Below are 21319 nucleotides of genomic sequence, written 5' to 3'. Positions count from 1 at the left end.
CCTCCTCTCCAAAATGCACATAGTCATTAGTAAGAGGCTAAATTTAAAGCCACAATAAAACAGCCAGTTGCTAAACAAAAGCAACTTAGATAAATCTTAGCAGATTTGCATTCTGCACTGACAAGGCATTGAACGCCCCCAAACAGATAGGAGGGGAAAAAAGAAATGAGCAGGCACTGAACCAAAGCTATGTTTCCCAAAACTTTTCAGGCAATGACATCCTTGTGATCTTGCAGGGACAAGGAAGTCACCCAGTAAATGCCACATGTCTTAAAGACTGTCCAGATGCAGCCAACAAGCTTCATGCTGATGAGCAAGAGATAGAATTTGAAAAAGGAGCTATTTCAATGTATTTCAGTTGCTTCAGTAATTTGAAGAGAAAAATGTGAAAAATAAATGAAGATGAAGGTCTAGCAAAGAAATAGAACACAGAAAGAAGGCATACAGCCCAGGATCCTAACATTGGCTAGCTTCCTCTCACAGTGTTATTACCCATGAAGACATCCATAAAGGGCACATGACCAGGTGCAAAAACTGGCCTTGACCTTGACACAGGCCGGAACCCCTTGGCTCCTCCTGACACACTGCTGCCACTGCTCTCCTTGTCTTGAACTGCCATCCTTTGGCCTGAACATTCCTCTAGCTTCCATGTCAGAACCTCCCTCAGTAACTTCCCACTCTAGCTTCCCCCTACTCGAGGACTGAAGTAGGACTGTGTTCCAAAGGGCACAAGAGAGAGTGACCCAAAGGCTGAGAGCATATAACCTCTGAGTCAGGAGAGCCATTACTGGTTTTGTCTCATGGGAGGGAGTCCAGATCAGGCCAGAGGGAGGGGTCCTGAAGCCTCAAGATTCACAGCAAGGACCTACCTCCCTTACTTAGAGAAATCAAGTCTGAAATAGTCAATAAGATTATTTTTCCTAAATAATGCCCAACAGATGAAACTATAACCCTTTCCCAACCAAGGGATAAGCTGTGCGTTTCACTGATTTGCAGAGCCTGACCTAAAAGAATTGTCTTGGAAGAAGATGGTAAAAGAAAAACCAGCATTCACAGTTGCCTTGTTTTTATTATTCCCATTCAGCAATCTCTCTGTTTAGAATGCTCATGATATATGTGGCCTAATTCTTCAGGTACCTATCTCCTCCCGGAAGATATCTCAATAAGTGGAGAAAAGACGTGACTTCTAACAGTTGGAGTGAAAGAAGGAGAAAAGGGGGTGTCTGGGTGGCTCAGTGATTGAGCTTCTGCTTTTGGCTCAGGTCATGATCCTGGGGTCCTGGGATGGGGTCCTACATAGGGTTCCCTGCGGGAAGCCTGCTTCTCGCTCTGCCTATGTCTCTGCCTCTCTCTCTGTATCTCTCATGAATAAATAAATAAAATCTTTTTTTAAAAAAGGAGAAAAATTTACAAGAGAAAGGATGAAATAAAGGGGGCTCACAGCTCCTGTGTGGCCAGCTCCCAACTGCTGATGACCAAACAGTGATGCCCCACCACCCAAAGACCTCTTGCACAGGACCCCTCTGGCCTTTGTTACCAGACGAAGACATCCTTCTGGACCATGTTGCTATGCTTTCCTCAGAGTGCCTCAGAAACTCTTCTTCCATTTTCTATTTAAATTCCAACTTAATGCAATTTTATTTATCCCTTTCATGACATTTTAAAATTTCTGCCTTGATACCTTGTCTTGACATAAGCTTCAGGGTAACATGCAGTAATATTTCTGGGACAAGAAGCCCTGAGCTGTGATTAAATTCAGGTTGTGGAATAATTACCTAAATAAAAGTATCTTTTTTGTTCTGAATCCTGTACAATTCAGAGAAGCTTCTAACAGGCTAAGGGAATTTGCTCCTGGTGATCATTTATACCATTGTCTCCATATTTGTTTAATCATTCACTCTTACAAGTGAAAGATTTTGGATATGCATCTCCAAAATACATCTATTATTCACTTATAAATTTTAGACATAAGTGATTGTCAATCCATATAGCCTGTATTATTAGAATTCAATTTCTTTCTTATTTTAGATACAAATAAACAGAAATAAAAATTCCAACATATTACTTTTGTAGCACAATAGATTATCACGCAGAATGGATGCTTATACTCCACTTTGGAGGCTAACAAAAAGATAAACCTCTATGTGAGGCCATGATCATCTTTGCAGCAATAGTAACATTTCTCTTTCACCTCAGTGGGATACTCTTCTGAGAGACATATATATATGTGCAAGGTTCCCTAACTAATAAAAAATGAATTCTCCAGTCTAATCTAATGGGAATTACCATGACACAATCTCCAATTGTTATCCTAGTCATTAATTTCAACACCCTCTCCTGCCTTTGATTATATGCTTTTTGTACAACAAGATGCTGCAAAATTTACTGGTTTGCTTTCCACCTCCAGCCCCTGGTTTACCCCTTTATGGAAATGCTAATGAGCAGTGAAGTGGCCAAGCTGCCTGTGGGAGAAAGGAGGATGGTCACAGAGCAGGTATTGGTGTTGAAATCATCACATGGTGACGTCATAGTCCTTGTTACCCACAGACCACAGAAGGAGTCCACTCTGTCACCAGGACTCATCCACGTCACTGCAGGTCTGTCTGTCCATAAAAAGGGACAGTAGTTGAAAAGCTTGTGTCAATGAGAAAAGGCAAAAAGTGAGTTAAAAAGTGAGTTCCCCACCGCCCCCCCCACCCCTGCCCAGCTGTAGTCTAGGGTCCTTCTGTCAGTCAAAGACGTGGCAGTCAGATAGACACACCCTTTGGAGCAGCACTCTCTCAGCCCATTCTCAATAAACATTAAAAAAATAATTGAACTCCAATAAAAAATATATATATATTTTTTAAAAATATTCTATAGACATCCACCCACCCATGGGATGGATCCACCCATCCATCTTGTGATGCAACACTTCTCCAGAGCAATGTAGCAGATGACACAAAGTGAATAGAGCAAATCAAGGAGCAGGAGGAAGGTGCTTACCAGCAAGGGGCCTAAGTAAGGCACAGCCTGCTGCCCAAATTGGGCCCTCCCTGTTACACCTGCAAGCTGTCACCCACCAGACCAATTATCAGCCAGGGTCACCATTCACTGTAGATGTATATGCCTCCTGGGGGGTGGAGGGAGAGCTGGGTCTGCGGGGCTGCAAAGATGAGCAAGACCCAACCCTGCCCTCAAGGTGCTCACAGTCTGTAAAGCACTAAACTTAAGAAGGAAGGAAGATCCTAAAGGTCTGTTGGGCAGGCTCTCTGCTCCCATAGCTGGTTATTTCCCTGCTGTCTTGAAGGTAGCTACCACCAGACTTGTCCAGCCAAGGGGTAGGGGATCAGCAGCCATATGGACCTTATATGAGCTATACAAACTGTGACTGGGAGGAACTCCTCAAACCAATTATTAGAGTATGAAACAGGGGATACAAAAATCCAGGCTATGAAGTCCTCCTTATCTGAATGGGGAGAAGAGCAATATCCCAAGCACTTACAAACCTAGATTGTACTATTACCCATGATGATCTCATTCTAGGTAGCCAGCCCCCCTTGCTGAAAAGCCTAAAAGCAAATGTCAAATACTCCAGAACACTAGGGATCATGTGAAACTTGTTGTTTAAGCCATTCTTCTAATAAAAGCTCTACAGTGTCTTTGGGATCAAACACAAATAAACACACACAGAGGTTGGCCAGGCATCAAGAAATAGTCTCCTTGTCTATGGAAGCTCTCAAACATCCTATCTTCCCTTTCTCATGCCTGTGCCTGCTCAGACCAAGCCTTGTCCTTCCCAGTGACTAACGCTTAACCTCACAACAAATACTTATTAAACACCGCTTTGTCACTATCCTGAGAATATAGAAATGAACAGAACAAAGACCACCACCTGCATGGAGCTTACATTAGCATATATATATTACGTAAGTCGCAAATGCTTTAAGTGCCATGAAGAACAATGAAGCAGGGAGGGGGATAGGGAGGAAGCAGATCAGAGGAAGAATTGCCAAGGCCTACAGAGACCATTATGGCAATGCTTCTAAAGCTGAGGGATGACCTGAGAGTGAAGGAATTGTGGTAACTCATGTCAAGTGGGCTCAAGGACCAAATGCAGTCAGGTGTGGTAATTGTGGTGACACTGTGCGTGTTGGGAAAGGAGGAGTAGAATCTTATCCAGACCACATGGCAGTCTCAGCTCCCTCTTCATTTCTGGAAAAAAAAAAAATATATGGACGATAAGGTGGGAGGAGGGAACCATCATCATCAGAACAACAAAGGAATATGTAAATTACTCACAATTACACTACCGATTACCTTAAAGCCATTATTTCTCTTTCGGCAAGTGACAAGGTACTTGACAGAAGCGCAGACTTTCTCAGTCTGAGGAAATTTGTGATTGCTCTGTTCCCTCCCCAGTCCAGGTCTGCTCCTGACACCAACCAAGCTGCCCTGGACTCAACACACCATCTGGTGGCCAGTGCGGGAAGTCTCTTACTCCCACAACTTTCACTAGTTAACCCTCCTACTATTTTATAATCTGTTTACTCTGGGGTATGACAAAAATGCTCTCTCCCTCTCTTACCCATCTTTTATCACTAAGAGTGTAGAAATTTCTACCATGAAAGATCAAAGGTATCCAACTTTGGCTCTCCTTGTCTTGTGTCCATTTTTTTCTCAATTCTCTTAGAAAAACTTGGAATTTCACACACAAAAAAATCTCCGTTAGATTAAGATCCAGTCTTTTCCATGGCCGTTCTATCTCCCTGGCCACTGTCCTTCTTGCTAACCCCAGTACACTCACATTAGATTTCTGCTTTTCCTTGGATATGCCCAAGCACACCCCTGCTTGAGGGCCTTTGCACTGCAGCGGCCTCCGTCTGGAATATGCTTCCCCCCACATCTACACTGACTGCCCCTTACTTCTTTGAGAAATTCTATCAGTTATCAGCTCCATTACAGAGATATTCCTTGGTCACTACATCTAAAATCTAATCTCTCACTCCAATTTTTTTCTTCAAAGCACTTACCACTATTTGATTATTTGTTTACATATATATCTGCCCTTCACTAGTTTATTGCCTGAATACTCCTATAAGAAAGGAAATTTATCAAAGTCAGAAATTTTATTCTGTTCCCTGATGTACCTCAAGTGCATGCGTGAGGGCCTGGCACATAATAGCAGTTCTCCCCAATCTCCACTGCCCCAAATAATGTAAAATCTGTTTTCATTGCCAATATGCATAAGATTAATGCCTGCAGCAATAACAAAAGAAGATAAATTTATAGACTTTCAATGAAAATCAGATTTACAAAAAGCCAGGAAAGCCCTCAAAATTGCTGAGAAATCCTCTTCTGAATCTTCATATACTTCTTATCCGTTTTTAATTAAATGTGTTTTTCCTCAGACACTACATTAAAAATAAACATGGTTTAATCTTATTTTTTCTGTTTTGTTTAATCTTTGGCATAGTACCATCATGGTCTTAACTATTTACTTCAAATAGACTGTATTCTGGTTGCATTTTGAGATATACATGTCTGGGAGCCTAGTCAACAGTAAGTACACTATTTCTATGCAAAAATGGTCCCTTCTGAGTTCCAAAACAACCGACTTGCAAATGACGTTTTAATTATAACCCATCTGCAAACTGGGAACAGTCTTAAGAAGGCCTTTAACATTTTAGGATCCCAAGTTAATTTTGCCATGAACTTTTTCACTCTGCAGCAAAGGAAAAAAGAAAATGCCTGTAGCAAAATGAGTAAAGAGGGCTACATGTGGCCCTGTTAGTTCCATTAGGAAAGGGATTCGAAAGATCCCATGCTAAGCATGACACTTCTAGACAGCTGTGCTCATGAGGACAAGCCATTCTTACCTTCAGGGACAGAACAGAAGGACTCCTAGATACCTTGGGCTCACAAGGAACCAAGTCTGAGACACGGTATCTGTGGTACAGCTGGCGCTTCACTGACCTCACTCTTAGGCCAGCAACACAGTCAATGAAAAGTGTATAGCAAGAAAAAATAAAACCTTCCCAGCTAGTATGTATTAATCACTTTAATTTAAAATAATCTCTCTTCCATTGTAAAGTTTTTCTGCATATAGATCCCCAGGCTTTCTGAGTTCCTCCTTTCCCACTTCTGCTACCCAAGTCAGTGTCTGTACAGATGTCAGAGATCGTGGTGGTGGGGGAGACCTCAGATCTGCATGTGGGTCTGGGTGCCTCTCTTCATATCCTCATGGGCCTCCTGAAGCATGGTGGTTTCTTGTCCACCTGTTCAGTGCCCTCTCAGCCTGTGCCCACAGCCAAAGTCAACAGCTGGTCGAATTCACAGTTTACCTTCTCTTGATTTGCTTTGAGCCTAGTGGGTCTCCTCACTGACTTGTCCCACATCAGCTCTCACTAGTCTAGCACGGCCCTCTGAACTCTGGCTGTGATGGCCACTTGACCCTTAGGCCAGAGTCTACCATGCAGCCCATGGCACTATCAACTGTTTCTGCAAGAGTCAGCAGGCCAGGGAGGAATTTCTGGATTCTTCTCACTTCACTAGGAAGCACAGAAAGACCCTTGGAAGCTAAACTCAAAGTTTCCTTGCTGCCTAACCATACTTCAGCATTTACTTCACTCTGATATAATGTTTTATGAAATGTAGGGAACTTCCTCCAGGATGCATTCCTCTGAGTCCCAAAAGGAAAATGCCCCTGTTTCTGCCTTTTCCATCTGTCTACCTGGAGACAGAACCACGTGCCTAGTTCTCCATAACCACTTCCATCACTTCCCCCTTCCAAGAACCCATCAGAACCCAAAGGGGGAGATTTTCATTTTGTATCCTATACAACATATTGTCCTCGGAACCACAAATCATCACTCTCAAGTTAAGTGCAGAAAACGGTCTCCTCTCTACTCTTATAGAAGAATATAACTTATACCAACCAAACCTGCTTTTAATATGATAAAAAGAGCTAAACAAGTTTTTAAAACCTCTTTCTCATTTGTAAAGCCTGGTTTTCAAAACTAATGAAAAATTAAAAAAATAAATAAAATAAGACAAAACAACAACAAAAATACCTAAAATTTTTTTCAAAGTAATTTCTACTCTGGGTGTCACAAGTTGGATATTTAATAGCTTTGTTTGCATTTCTGTTATAAAATCCCTAGTACTCCCTGAGGCAAATGATGCTTCTGGCAGCATAGGAGAGGAAATATGTAAAGGAATACATGAGGGGAAACACATTAATAAATTTCAAAAAAAAAAAGTCCCATTTACATGCTTTCAATACTTTTCTTGAGTGTCTGGTGTGTGGCTGGCTCTAGGCAGAGGTGCATGTGGTCTCTGCCGGTGAGAAGCTGCCAGGCTGCAGCACACTCAGAGCACTGAGTGGTGTGTGGCAGGAGCACATACCTGACATAGAAAGGGTGAGTGGGTAACCAGCTCTGCTCATGATGTCAGAAAACTGGCTACGAAGGATTAGTTAAGTTGCACACAGAATCAAGAGAAGGAAGGAAGTCCAAAGAGGAACAGCATATGCAGACACTCCGTCACACTTCAGATCATCTGCTATGATAGAAAAGTAGAGCGAGATGGATAGCAAAGACCATAATGGGAACGATATCATGGCATGGGAAAAGTGATACAGTCAGCTTGTGTTGAAGAAACACGGCCCTGGCTTCAGTGTGGAGGATCCAGTAAATAAGGTTGAGGGTAGAGGCAGCGAGACGAGCTAATGACAATAATGGCTAACTGAGTATTTACTAACATGCCAAGTATGTGCTTCATCCTCACTACAACCCTGTGAGGCTGGTACCATTCATGTCCCCCATTCACAGCTAGGAGATGGACACTGAGAAAGGGTCTTCCTAATGCATTATACAGCTAATAGACCGCAAAGCCAGAGTCTGAATGCAGGCAGTCTGACTCCAAATCCATGCTTTTGTAGTAAGCCAGGCAAGGATAATGGTGACTTGGACCTGGATTAGTAGCACCAGGGAGTGTGGCAGGCAGAACAATGCCCCCACTATAACGTTCACGTCCTAATCCCCAGATTTTGTATTCACCTGAAACTAGGGAGATCCTGCCAGACTATCTGGATGGCCCCAGTGTAGTCACAGAGTCCTCAGCTATGGAAGAGGGCAGCAGAATAAGGTGAGAGAAAGGAATGTGACAAGGAGAGCAGGGTCCAAGACTGTGACATCACTGGATTGGCAGAGGGAGGAAGGGGCCATGAGCCAAGGAGTGTGGATGGACTTGGAAGGTGGAAAAGGCAAGAAAACAGGTTCTCTCCTAGAGCTTCCAGAAAAGCAGTCCTGGCAATACCTTGATTTTAGCCCAGTGAGGCAGATGCATGTCAGACTTCGAACCTACACAAGGGCAAGATAACATAGTTATATTGTCTTAAGTTGCTAGGTTTGTATTCAATTGTTAAAGCAGCCACAGGAGACTAACTCCGGGCTAAAGTCACAGCACTCAGAGGTCCAGTAGATAACCCTGGATAGGTTTTCTCGATGGTGTTAAAGAGGACATGAATTCGCCAGGCTCCAGTTAGTTCCCAGAATCCACAGCCACTGACCTAAGTATTCATCCCTCCAAAGCTTAGTGCCCACCACTAACTCCATGCTCACCTTTCAGCTTCTGTGCCCAACTTCCCTCCTTCAGCCTACTTGCAGCAACAACCTCACCAGCAACTGCATTTTCTCCCTTCTCTGATGTCTGCTTCCTTGTTTACCAGATGCAGAGCTTCAGAAGACAAACAAAAAAAGTACCCCATGATCCTTGTCTCCTTCTACCTCCTTCTGGCACATTTTTCCTGTGTTGTCTCAAGAAATGGACCCCTCACCCTGTTTGAAGAGATGTCGTATAATTAAGAATATAATAATGAGTTGGATAGACAAAGACATCCCCTGGGGGAGCTTCCACCCTTGGGCACCTCAGAGCGGTAACAATCAAGGGTGACCTGGTGGGAGGGACCCTTAAGGTAGGCAGGGAGCAGGGGAGGAAGGAGGGCTTTGGGAGAAGATTCCTGTGTCCAGACTGATGTCTTCAGAAAGCTGTCTCCCATCTCCCATCACACCTCTCTTGGCTTCCCCACATTCTGATTTTGCAAGCAGAGAAATGTCTGACTACACAGCTATGACCTGAGCTCAGGCAGGCTTCATTGAGAAGGTGCTTACAGTTTTACAACGTCAGAGTCACAGCCACCTGAGATGACCCAGCAAAGGGAAGGAAAGCAGAATGGACCTGAGGGGAGAGGATACTAGTTTTTCTAATATCTAAATGTGCTTTGCTGAGGAAGTAAAAGCTTTTGTTTAATGGAAACAGACATGAAATTTAAAGTCACAAATATATTCTGAAAAAAAAAAGTTATCCTCTATTTCTTCTACTTGGCCATGAGTTTGTTTTATATGCTTATAGAATGACTGCATCTATTCACAAAGTAGTTACTGCGCCGAGTGCTGTGGCAAATACAACATTGATGATAGAGTTTCTGACCTCACAGGACTTGTAATCTGCTTGGGGAAACAGAGCACACAACCTCAGTACCACAATAATAACTGTAGTAGTAGTAGCTTCCATAAGTTTTTTAGCAATTTTTATTTATGGTTTTATCTGTGGTTAAATCCCAGGAAGCAAATAAGTTTGCAAGATTTCAGAGATGGAAAAGAAAGGAAGTCAGACGGGGCCTGGAAGGCTGCATGGAGGAGGAGATATCTGCATTAGACCTTGAAGATGGGAGAGAGAAATGGAAAGAAATTTTAAACACATACAAAACCAGATAAGCATAATCTTTGTGATGAGGCCCCAGGGGCTGACAGGAGTAGACCAGTTTGTTCTGAGTGGATGTTGGGTGGGTTGTGGCCAGATCACAGAGGGCTCTTACGCTTCTCAAAAAATATACTTGTGGGGAGCATCCGAAACCATGCATGACCAGGTGCATTTTTCTAAAGTCCCAATTTCCTCTGACGCTTTGGAAAGGAAAGTTATGTCTTTTAGCTGGTTTTAAAAATCATTTTCATAACAATGCAAATGCTAATATGATTTTTTGCAAATTTCTATGAGCTTTTAATATTAAAAATGACTCAAAGAACTTTGTCACTTATAGCAGGACCTCAGGCCCATGAACGCTCACCTTCCTAGACTTGTCCTTCTCACTCACCACCAACCCCAATTTGTAAGTTCAGTCAAGTGTAACACCTCATTATTTCCTCATCTGACTCCCCTCCACACTGACTGACACCACCCTTATCCTTTATCCCTGGCTGGTCCTGTGCCTCTGCCATTGCTTTTCCGTCTCCTTTTACACTACTTCCAGGGGGATCTTTCTAAAGGAAAATGTGATCACACCAGCCCTGTTAAAACCCCCCCAGCCTCTTCCCCCTTTTCACTTGGGCTCCAGCTACACCACACCCACACGCCCTGCCCACCTGTGGGGTTCCCTGGATGGCCATGCCTGCTGTGCACACACTGCCTAGTTCACCTGACAAACACCTGGTCCTTTGAGAAAACACTCCCTGCCAATGTTCATGGCAGGAACATTGGCAACCCATCTCTTTATACCACACAGTCCTTGCAGAAACCAAAACCTCAATAAATTCTCCTAAAGGGAATTCCTTTCCCTCCATTTCTGAGATAACTCGTCATCCTCCATATTTGGCAGTCCTATTCCCCGGCTTCCTTGAGAATCACCACAAATCTGCCAACATCTTATTATCTGAGAAAATATTCAGAGGTAAAGGAGATAGGGCACCATTTTCTTAGATCTTATATCTTTCACATAGCCAATCCTAAAGCACAAATTGTTCAAAATGGCTTACTCCGATGTTTCAGGCATTGTTTTAGGTGCCAAGGATAAAGCAATGAATGAGACCCAATCCAGCACTGGAGAAATTAACAATTTTGTAAGTAACTCTATTTCAGGCCCATTCTTAGAGCCAATTCTTAGCAATCAAGGGTTATGTTTCTCACTTTCTCACTGGATGCATCAGGAAATAGGCCAAGGAGAGCCCCAAAGAGAGAAAACTCCCCAGTTAATCTAACCACATGGAGAGAATGCTACACCACCAGAAAGGTGGTGGTTTTGCTCTGAAACAGTGGGTTCCTGGGGCCATGGCTTCCCCGTTATGCTGTGACAGCACCTGCTTTTTACAAGGTCTCTTGCAATACTGGACAGGAACGGACTCATATTTAGAATTTAAAAGCAACAATAAAAACAATTTCTCTGAACAGAGACCTTTGAATATAAGAATATTACTTGAGAATTATATTTAAAACCTCCAAATCCCCTTTAGTTGGAGACAAGTTAACATGGTCATCAGTCATTTATGGCCGCCTTCGCCTCAGCTCAAACTTCTGACCCATTCTCTCCTGTACCTGACCCGCCATCACCCCTTTAATTATTCTATTCCCACAGAACAGGGCCAAAGTGATTGCATTCATGGAGAAGAAAAGTTTCTTCCTCCTTAGTCATCCCAGAAGTCTTCCTGGGCTCATGTGTCACTTTTCTAGTGCTCCATCAAAGGAAGTTTGTCCAAGACAGATATCCTCACCTTATCTCATTCGTCTCTTGTTCACAATTTGTAAGCTCCTAGAATCCCTATGAGGTGTCAGCCAGTTAGAGAAAGGTTATAGAGCCCCTGACAAGGGCCACCAAAAGTTAGCAGCAGGTAGACTGCACAATGTCTGCATAGCTAAATAATAGAGAAAGGGAGAAAAGAGACACTGGCATATGAATCCATGAGTCCAAATCTGGAAAGTGTGGGAAATCTTGGGAAGTGGGTCAGAGCACTAGCATATTATGTCCCTGGAAAAATCTGTCTACCAGCCAAGAGGCAAAAGCGTTTCTTGTGTTTCATGAGACAAGTTGCTCCAACAGCAGCCCAAGAGGATTCACCATCTTCAAAACCAGAGGGGCTCAAGTCATTCTGGTCATCCCCACCAGCAATGTACGGCAGCACCTCTAAGTGAAAATAAAAGAGCTTCCAAACCTTGCTATTATCATCTGGCAAAACAGCCCACAGACTTCTCCTTAATGCAACTGATGACCCGCTGAAGACAGAACAGGACAGTAATGGGTCCTGTTTACCTCTTAGAATTCCTTTCCTCTATATGATGCTGCTCCTGGTTTACTGCCCGCTGCTCCCACTTCCCTACCTGACAGTTCTCATTGTGACCCTCGGCCTCCTCAGAAAGTTCCTCCACAGGCTCAATACCCGCTTAAGCGTAAGTACATCAGTACACTTCAGCTGACGCAGGACCATAGATCCACATCGACAAGGGTTTATCCTGAACTCGTGTAAATGCTTATATTATAAACATGATTTAGTACTCAACCATGTGTCACCCTGTATTACACCCTGGTGGCCGCGTCCCTTCTTTGGGAGGCAGAGAAGCTCTGCCTCCCAAATAGCCACCTGGCATGGAAGTAAAGAGCTCTCGCTCTGAATTTACAGAGGTCGCATCCCACATCCCCACCTGATAGAATAGGTTAAATAATAGAGCCATTTTGCAGGCTTGCAGATTGCATAAGCTGTTGTGCACAGAACGCTGCGCCTAGCCTGGAGCAAGGCTAAGTGTCAGCCGTGTAAGAATTCGCACACAGGCCACGGTCTTTTCTTGTCCCCCCCTTATTATCTAAGGACAATGATAAATGTTTGCTGCATCTATACTGACTAGTGGAATAGGTGTCCCAGGGTGGCTGCGTCCTTGTGGGGCTGGTAAAAGCAATTTCTGCTCAAGAATTCTGATGGAGGGACGCCTGGGTGGCTCAGCGGTTGGGCGCCTGCCTTTGGCTCAGGGAGTGATCCCAGGATTCGGGATCGAGTCCCACATCGGGCTCCGTGCACGGAGCCTGCCTCTCTCTCTGTGTGTCTCTCATGAATAAATAAATTAAATCTTTTTTTTAAAAAAAAAAGAGAATTCTAATGGAAATGCTTTGTAACAGCTGCTGTTTAGGATCAAGTTTTAAAGCATCATCTCATTGCCTCCTCTGTTGTCTCCAAAGTTTTATCACATAGTCCTTTAAAATAAGAAAGAATCCCCAGAGCTGTTCCAGTTGCTAAGGCAACATGGCTGCTACGATGACTCAGCAGCTCCCCGAGCAGCCCGCAGCTCTGGCCCAGCGTGGCCTGCAGCGCTCAGCGGGCCGCGCCCCGGACACCCCGCAGCATCCACCCCCCGGAGGCGCTGCTGCTGTCTTGGGCCCAGGCCTCACAGCGTGGAGTATTCACAGCCTGATGCTGCTGAACAAGCAGAAGAGCTGCTTTATCCCAGGGTTTTTAAGCCTTGGCCACATCTCATCCTCAGACTACAGTTCAGGAATCAGAGCACGTTCCTGCCAAACAAAGTCCTCAGCAGGGCAGCCTGGTGACCATCTGGACCCCGGGGCAAAGCAATGCAAAGCTGTGCCCCTCAGACTGAAAAGCACCCTTTTCACTACTGATGGCGTCCCCCCAGGCCTTATGTGGGATGGAAGGTGCAGGCAGGGAGAACCCATTGAGCAGAGCACCTCTGTGAGCCCCTTAGAGCCTAAATATGCTTATTTGAGCTGAAGGGAAAAACTGACTTTATTTTATCTTGGCAAGTCGATGGGCTCTTCCAGAACAAAGATCACGTAGGGCTCTAGCTATGTCCCTGGCACCTAGCCTACACACAGCAGATACTCAATTATTCTCTGATGGCTGACAATGATTGATGAGTTGCAAGCCTGTTAAGCAGGGGTGTAGCATTGCATTCCCCACCCCACCACCTGTCACCCGCCCTGGCTCCTCTCCCCTCACCTCTACCAAACGCTTCCAACATCCCAGGAGTAAAGGAAGAGCTCTATCTCTCTCTGTTGGAACTGGGTTTGTGGAAGCCAGGAGATTGGGGCTTTGTCCCTGAGAAGCCAGGAGACTGGGGCTTTGATGTGAGGCACATGGCTCTTCAGCAACTAAATGAAGATCATAAGCACATGTATGTTGGTTATGATGCTCCTGAAGGAACCACCTCAGGTCCCAGAATGATGAAGGTGGCATGGCTCTTTTCTCTATGTGTGGTCGCCGTGAGCTTTAATGATTGAAATGGAAATCAGAGTGAAGGGGCCTCCTCAGTCCCCAAGAACGCACATCACACACACACACACACACACACACACACACACACACACTATTCGACTAAAAGAGACATTACCAATGAATTATTACTGATGATCAAAGTGAGACAGGACCAGAGATAAGTTACCTGCCTAAAGTCACACAGCTGGCTAGTGAACCTGCCAGATTCCTGAATACCATTCCAGTGATCTTTTTGCTTAATTATGAGATTATTTTGTTTGTTCACTTGCTTGCTTCTGTTTAACATGTTTTCGAAGAAGATCCAACTTCAGATTTTTCTTCTCTGAAAAACTGTAACGTTTCCCAGGTAAAACCCGGCTCCTCCAGGTAAGGGGTTTGTTCTCCCAAGGCCTTCCTCCCTTAAGTTCCCCAGGGAACACTGTCTCGTCCAACATGGATCTGGGGGACCTGGACCCCTCAGCTGCCCATGGGGCAAGTGATGAGCATGATTACCACACCCAGAGATGGTGTGACTCTCCCCTGTGGTGATCTGAAGCCCAGACCTGTGCAGTCAGCAATTGTCTTGCTGGGGGTTCTCCATTGCAAAGGCTTCTCCATTGCAACCGGGAGGGGGGGGGGCGGGGTGTGCACATTCATCTTGGCAGTGTTTAGCCCAAGCCCAGCAGGGAGTGTCCGAGGGAGGGCAGTTACGCCTGAGGAGCAGTCCCGACCAGACATTTTGCTGTGGTCCCCGGTGGCCTGGGGACTGCGGAGATGCCCTGCGCTGTCTGCAAGCCAAGCTGTTTTAGGAGAAAGCGCGCCACCTGCTGTCTCTGAGCTCCCTCCACCTGCAGCAGCGGTGTCCCCTGAAAACCGCAATGCCGTTATTTTTAAGCAGTCCAGTGTCTGAAGGGGTCCGATTCCCCACCCCAAGGGGAAAACATGGCACCTGTGAAACCAGTACCCACACCCCATGTCGTACTGGGAACCAGTGGCCTTCCCCAGGAGAACCCTGCCAGAGCCCCTAACAGCATCTTTCTCCTTCCCTACTGCCGGGTTTCTCCTTTCCCACTCAGAATGGGAAGTCGCCTTAGAGACTACTAGTTCAGCTGTGGATGTGAATGGCAAAGAGGCATGTCCAAGGTCACAAGTGGCCCCATTTTATTATTTTATTCCAACACAGACTTCTCTCGCGCCAAGTAGAGGTTGGGTTGAATTCACGCAATTTGGATTTCTTTCTCTTCCCCTGCAGTAGAAATTTTGCAGAATTCTCTTCCCTGCCGCATTGCTGATCTCACCATGCCGGCCCCAGCTACAGCCCCCTCTCTCCTGCCTCAAGCTTTGTAGTGCAGCTGTTTGTCTTCAAATGTTTTCTCCCTTCGCAGAGCCCAATCCCATGAAAGGTAGCTCAGTGTCTGAATCTTTGTGTCCAGGAGGCTTGCCACCAGTTAAGCTTCTGGGGTGAGCTCCCCACATGCCACTTTCTTCTCAAGGGCTTCAGAAATCAATCCATTCCCCTGGCCTCTTGAAAACTTCAGCGGTGATCATGTTGTAATATATAAATGTGTCAAATCCACACGTTATACACCTTACACTTACATAATGTGTCAATTATTTCTAAAAGAAAAAAAAATTCAGCTGTCACTACTTACTGATCTCCTGGGGACCTCGTGTCTCCCAGACTGAAAAGGACACTGAAAAGTCCTTTGGCAGTCTCCCTCCCCTACTCACAGCCCCTCCCCAAATCACATCAGCCATTATTAACTTGACCATTTTATTCTGATCACTCCAATAAATATATGAGATAACAAATAGGGTGATTTTAGAATTGTCAGAGTTTCCCCAAAACTTCTGAATGTTCATCTCTTAAAATAAAAAAGATCCAGTCATGAATTCTATTTCTCTTTGCTCCCATCCCACCCCCAATAAAGAACCTTACAAGCAGAGCCAGACCTTCACAGTCCAGAGGTAGGAAAAAAGCCAAATGCCGCAATTTCCATCAAATGAGACTCCATGGCCTCCCATAAGCCACTCAGTGTCTCACTTTTCTCGTCTGTAAGATGGGCATGATACTACAGGAACATGGAAGGATTAACTGCAATAACAAGGTAGTTAGGCCTCACCAGGAGGCACTCAGTGGAGGTCAGCCATTATCACCACTTTCATTCACTCAACAAACTCCAGATGGTCATCAGGCCCATCTTGTTCCTCGCCGACATAGTGTGTGGCAAAAAACAGTTCTGCGGTCAACAGGTGTTTAATTAATTAGGCAATTTATTTAACAAAACAAGCTACTGATAAAGCAGGAGGAGGATGAAAGGCAGAAATCTTGAAGGCAGCTGACAGGACTCTGGGCTGAAATGTAAGCCACAATAACTTGGGGGGAGTTCCAGGGAGTACCAGGAGGGAAGCTGCCTTGGAAAGGCTGGGAAGAGAGGGAAGAAACATCAAGACCTCCACCCTTCACTTCATTAAGGACACTGTAAGTCAAGGACACTCAGTGGAGAAGGGACAGTCTCTTCCATAAAGGTGCTGGGAAGGCTGGCCATCCACATGCAAAAGAGTGGAATTGAAACCCTGTCTCACTGTCTCACGCCACTCACAAAAATTAACTCAAAATTGATTAAAGACGTAAGTGTAAGATCCGGAACCATACCTACCTTAAACTTACACAGTATTATATATCTCAATTATATTTCAATAAAACTGGGAAAATAAATAATAAGAATAATAATAAAGTTTTAAAAAATGTTTAAAACTGGCATGAGCGAAACCCATGGCCTTGGGCTCTGCTTGCAGGTTCTCCCACGGAGCATTGCAGAGGCAGCAGAACCTTCTTTGCCAGGCACCGAGGACTCCCATCGGCCAGGCACCTAGGGGTGAGCAGCAGGGGATACAAGGGGTGTCTTTTGAGCAGCAAGCTGGCTCACAGGTGAACCCTCTGGAGACACTTAAGGGGATGCACGTCCCTTTTGCTCCACATAACATCACCAAAGAACCATTTGGGCCTTTGCACCCTAAAGAGGCTAAGGAAGCCATTTAGCAGAATGCTGACACCACCTATACGGGCATCTTGGACAAGCCCTGGAACAAAACTCTGGGAACAGAAAAACACTTTTTACACAGGACCCTGAGTTCACAATGTGTCAGTGGTGCGGCGATGATGATGACCACAAAATGTCCCCATATGCAACTCACATTGTCAACCTCTATCACCTAGAGGTAGAGATAAAGCTCTCTAATTGTTATCAGAAGTACTTTGAGAATATATTTTATAAATTAGCACATATTTTGTTTCTATCTTTTGATTGTTTTAATAAAACTATAACTTTTAAGGCACGTTTCTTAAAGTCCCAGGGGTTCTTTCTGTGCTTGTCTGTGTCTGGCCCATGGGGCGCACTCAGAGCATCTCCAACAGCTGTGTCCCCAGAGACAGCCGTGCTACACGATGCCTCTCTCTTCTGCATGCAGCGGTCATGTGCCCCACTCCATTTATTCACAAAGACCTGCAACTGTGAAGATCGCTGCTACACAACCATGGTTCTCAAACATTGGTGGTGACCTTAATTATCCAGAGCATTGTTCAGATTAGAGATGCTCCAGCTCTACCTGCTGAATCTGAATCTGTGAGGGTAATCTTAAATTCCCAGGTGTTTCTGATCCTTTAACAAGATCCCAGGGGATTCACCTGCACCGCCAACACTGCTCTAGGACTAAGGCCATGACCTCCTGGAACATTGGTCAAGATTTTTTGAATGACCAGGAGCAGCTGGTTGATCAGGACCCTCCAGCCAACCTTGAAAATCTTCTCTGCTACCCACCCCTACACCGTTGCCATAGTGACCGACATCTGAGGTAATGAAGGGGATAAACCCCAGATGGTAGCAAACAGAAGCCCAATCCAAATTCCAGTCTTGCTAATGTTCAAGCAGGGCAGCCATGGGAAACTCACTTAACCTTTCTGATCCACAGTTCCCCTCATCTGTAAAGTGGAGAAAGCTCAAAGATTCCCAAAGGTCTTCCCACTTCTTCATGTCACTCTTATCCCCAACCCCCATCCATTTGACGCATATGCAAAATCAAAGTTGGACGGGATCTTAGATTACCTGGTCCCAGCTCCTTCCTCGGAATCACCATTTTACACATGAATAACCTGAGTCACATGTAGAATCTGAGGCAAGTTAAGTTCCAGCCCAATCCATGAAGTGCAGAGCCCTGACTAGAACCCAGAGCTCCTGGGGCTGAGCTCAGTATGTGTTGCACCGTACAGTAAGAGGAAGCATCACTTCTAGGTTGGGCAGCCCACCGACATTTGTCCACAGGAAGTTTACTGGGGGTGCACTTAGTAATAATACCTTTAAGGAAGAGAAGCAAAAGGAAGCAGAGGGAGAAGTTGAGTAATACAGGAAGCTCAGAAGCTGGACTTCCTTACAAAGTTGTCCTGAATCAAGACAAATGCGCCAGGCCATATTCCACACCAACCAGTCATTGGATGTGGGCTTCCCTTCAGGAGGAGCTATGACCTCAGGCTACCTTTGGAGGAGCTTAATTCCTAGAGGGGGACTCAGATGTGAGTCATTAACAGCCAACACTCAGCACTTGGAGGAATAAGTGCCTCGGTCCCCTACAGGAATTCTGGGCAGCATACCACAGCATCCTGCACAGTGCAGCTTTCATACCCCCTGGATCATTTACTTCATATTATAAGTGTGACCTTCTGGGAGCAACTTCTATGCTCTTCTGGTTGTTTTATTCAAGAGGAAACTACCAGAGGAAGATTAATGAGACAAATTACTACTCCCACATCTGATCTTGAGGCTACAACTGAACCTCACCATCTCTGTCCGTCCTCTTCTATCCATTCTGTATTCCTCTCACCTAGAGCCAACGCCTCTGTTGTTCTAGGTAGCTTACCTAGTGGAGTGAACCCAGACCTTCATCCCTAAGGAGACCAAGCCCCTGGTCACCACATCACACCATTCTCTGGCATGGCTGTTACACTTGCCCATTTACCTCATATCAGGCAGGGGTGTACCAAGAGATGCCCCAGTGGCTACTTGAATGCTAAACATATTCAGTTCCTTCCCCTTTGTGTAACAATAGTACTACTTCCTCCTGATGACCAGGGTCAATGGCTCCTGCCCAAGCAGCAACCTCTTTCCTTGCCTGCTAATCTCCTGGTACCAGGAGTTGGAAGAGATCAGAAGGCCCCCGCTGTACTCTCTGGTGTAAGAATTCCCCACCTCCCTGGGAACCAGCCTCTTTAGACCCACAGAGTCTGCATCTGTGAGGATGGGAGCACAAATATCACAGGTGGGTCACTGGGAGGGATGGTAAGCAGGATCACTGCTACCCCCTTGGTTCCCAGCCTCCTCTAGTGGTTGTTTAGAGTGTATACCATATGGATTGCCTTGATCCCTGCCACCATGGGACCACTGCTCCATTCCCATAGCCACTGTTCAAACACCGAAGGTGGCCAAAGAACAGAGGCTGGCTGACGTCAGTGAGCTGAGTCACTTTGTCTGCTTAGTTGTTCAGTGCCTCTCCTGCCGTGGCTGTGCTCTGGTGGAATTAACATGAAATGCAATGATCCTAACTCTTTTTGCCCCCTCCCGGAAGTCCATCTACATGCCTCTTCCCCAGTCCCCATGCCCTAAATCTTTCCATCTTTTTCTCTGCAGGCACCTACCAACAGCCACACCCTTCACTATTTCTCGTTGGGTCTGTGGATATCACTATTTCAGTCCAGTTCTCTTTCCACACAGAAAGGATGGCCAGGACTACCACTCAAAGCCCCACCTATTGAGAGGCTTTCCTCTCACCTCTCTCTTTAAAAGCCACTGGCAAGTGGGGCCGTAATTCAAAGAAATCCATTATAGCTTGCACCCACATACAGAGTCAAGCCATCTCATAAACCACACTTGATATTTCTTCTCCTCCCTAAGCTGTTCATAAGTGAGGCTCCGTTGCAACCATAGGCATAGGTGTCAGGTTAAGGAGCAGCAATAGTAGTGGTGACAAGAGGTCTGAGCTACTTGCCTGTGTAGCTTCCTTGAGATCTCTGGCCCTGCCTCTGCTTAATACTAGATGAACCCCTTGCATTTTACAGACCCACCTGAAAGAACACAACCCACCTCCCTTTAGCTGCAAGAACTCTTGACAAGGTCTCAACAATGAGTCATCAGCAACCAACACTCTAGCAGTGGGAGCAATGAGTACCTTGACCCTTAAGGGGATATCTGGACAATGCACTACAGAATCCTCTCTGGTGGCCAATCAAATCTTCATAATGAACCTGTGACTAAGATAGAGCTACCTAATACCTTGCAGGTAAAAAATCTGACATATCTCAAGATTAAACAATGTCATTGATGGCAAATCAATCCAGCATTAGAATAAGAGTTCCTGAACTCACGCTGTCCAATAGAAATATTAATGTGAGCCACATATGTAATTTTAGATTTTCTAGTAGCAACATTAAAAATAGTAAAAGGAAACAGATGGGATTAATTTTAGTAATATATCTTATTTAACCCAAGAGATCCAAAATATTATCATTTCAAAATGTAATCAGTATTATAAGTTAATGAGGTATTTTACATTCTTTTTACCATACTGTCTTTGAGATCTGGCATGTGTTTTACATCTCAACTTGAACTAGCCACGTTTCAAGTGCTCGGTAGCCACATGTCCCTAGAGGCAACCATATGGGAAGCTATAGTTTTCGACTCTATCCAATTCTCTTCTATCCTCCCTGAGATACTCCTTTTGAATTGGCAGGACCAGGAATCTGGGGAGGAGATGCTTACGCAATAATCCTGCCTCTGGTGGAAATCTATGTCCTTGCCATTTATGAAGCTTCCAGAATCCCCACTCCTTTGGCACAACATATTGTTCAGCCCCCATTTAGCTTCACAGGTGTTGCTACCACTTGCTGGGAAGGTTCAATATGAAAAGAAAAGAAAAAAGCAGTAGTAGACAAATGTTTAACTCCATCTCTGTGTGTACCCTATAATTTAATGCTAAATCCAGCTCGATTTGGTTTCTGTGGCAACCAAGAGAACCAGCTCTCCACAGCTCATATGTCCAATTTCTAAATGCAGGGTGCCTACAACACACTCAGCATCCCAAATGTCTGAGCTCTGATGTTTTCAGAAGCCCCTGATTCAGAAGCCCCTGATTCAACGCTTGATCCACAAGTACCTGGATGCAGTATGGGAGCTTCTATTAAAGTCTGCCCGACACAGCAAATGTTGGAAAGGTAAGACTAGGCAGCTTTTCATCCTACCAATCTTTAGAACTGGGAAAGC

General features: G+C 45.0%; 1 protein-coding gene and 1 long non-coding RNA gene across 4 annotated transcripts in view; one reads left to right on the top strand and one right to left on the bottom strand.

Annotated features, from left to right (window-relative positions):
* Positions 1-21319, bottom strand: part of LOC112923456 (cytokine SCM-1 beta-like) — a 166063-nt gene that overhangs the window by 104385 nt on the left and 40359 nt on the right. The gene's annotated exons all lie outside the window — the stretch shown is intronic.
* Positions 21105-21319, top strand: part of LOC112923493 (uncharacterized) — a 28384-nt gene continuing 28169 nt past the window's right edge. The window contains exon 1 of one of the 2 annotated variants that reach the window (XR_011996331.1): positions 21105-21270. This is a non-coding gene — a long non-coding RNA (uncharacterized lncRNA). The remainder of the gene's footprint in view (positions 21271-21319) is intronic. The other variant, XR_003235683.2, reaches the window with a different exon arrangement.

The sequence above is a fragment of the Vulpes vulpes genome, chromosome 13, assembly GCF_048418805.1.
Source record: "Vulpes vulpes isolate BD-2025 chromosome 13, VulVul3, whole genome shotgun sequence".
Lineage (NCBI taxonomy): Eukaryota > Metazoa > Chordata > Mammalia > Carnivora > Canidae > Vulpes > Vulpes vulpes.
The sequence above is the reverse complement of the archived record's forward strand: the minus strand, read 5'-3'. Positions and strand labels throughout refer to the sequence as shown.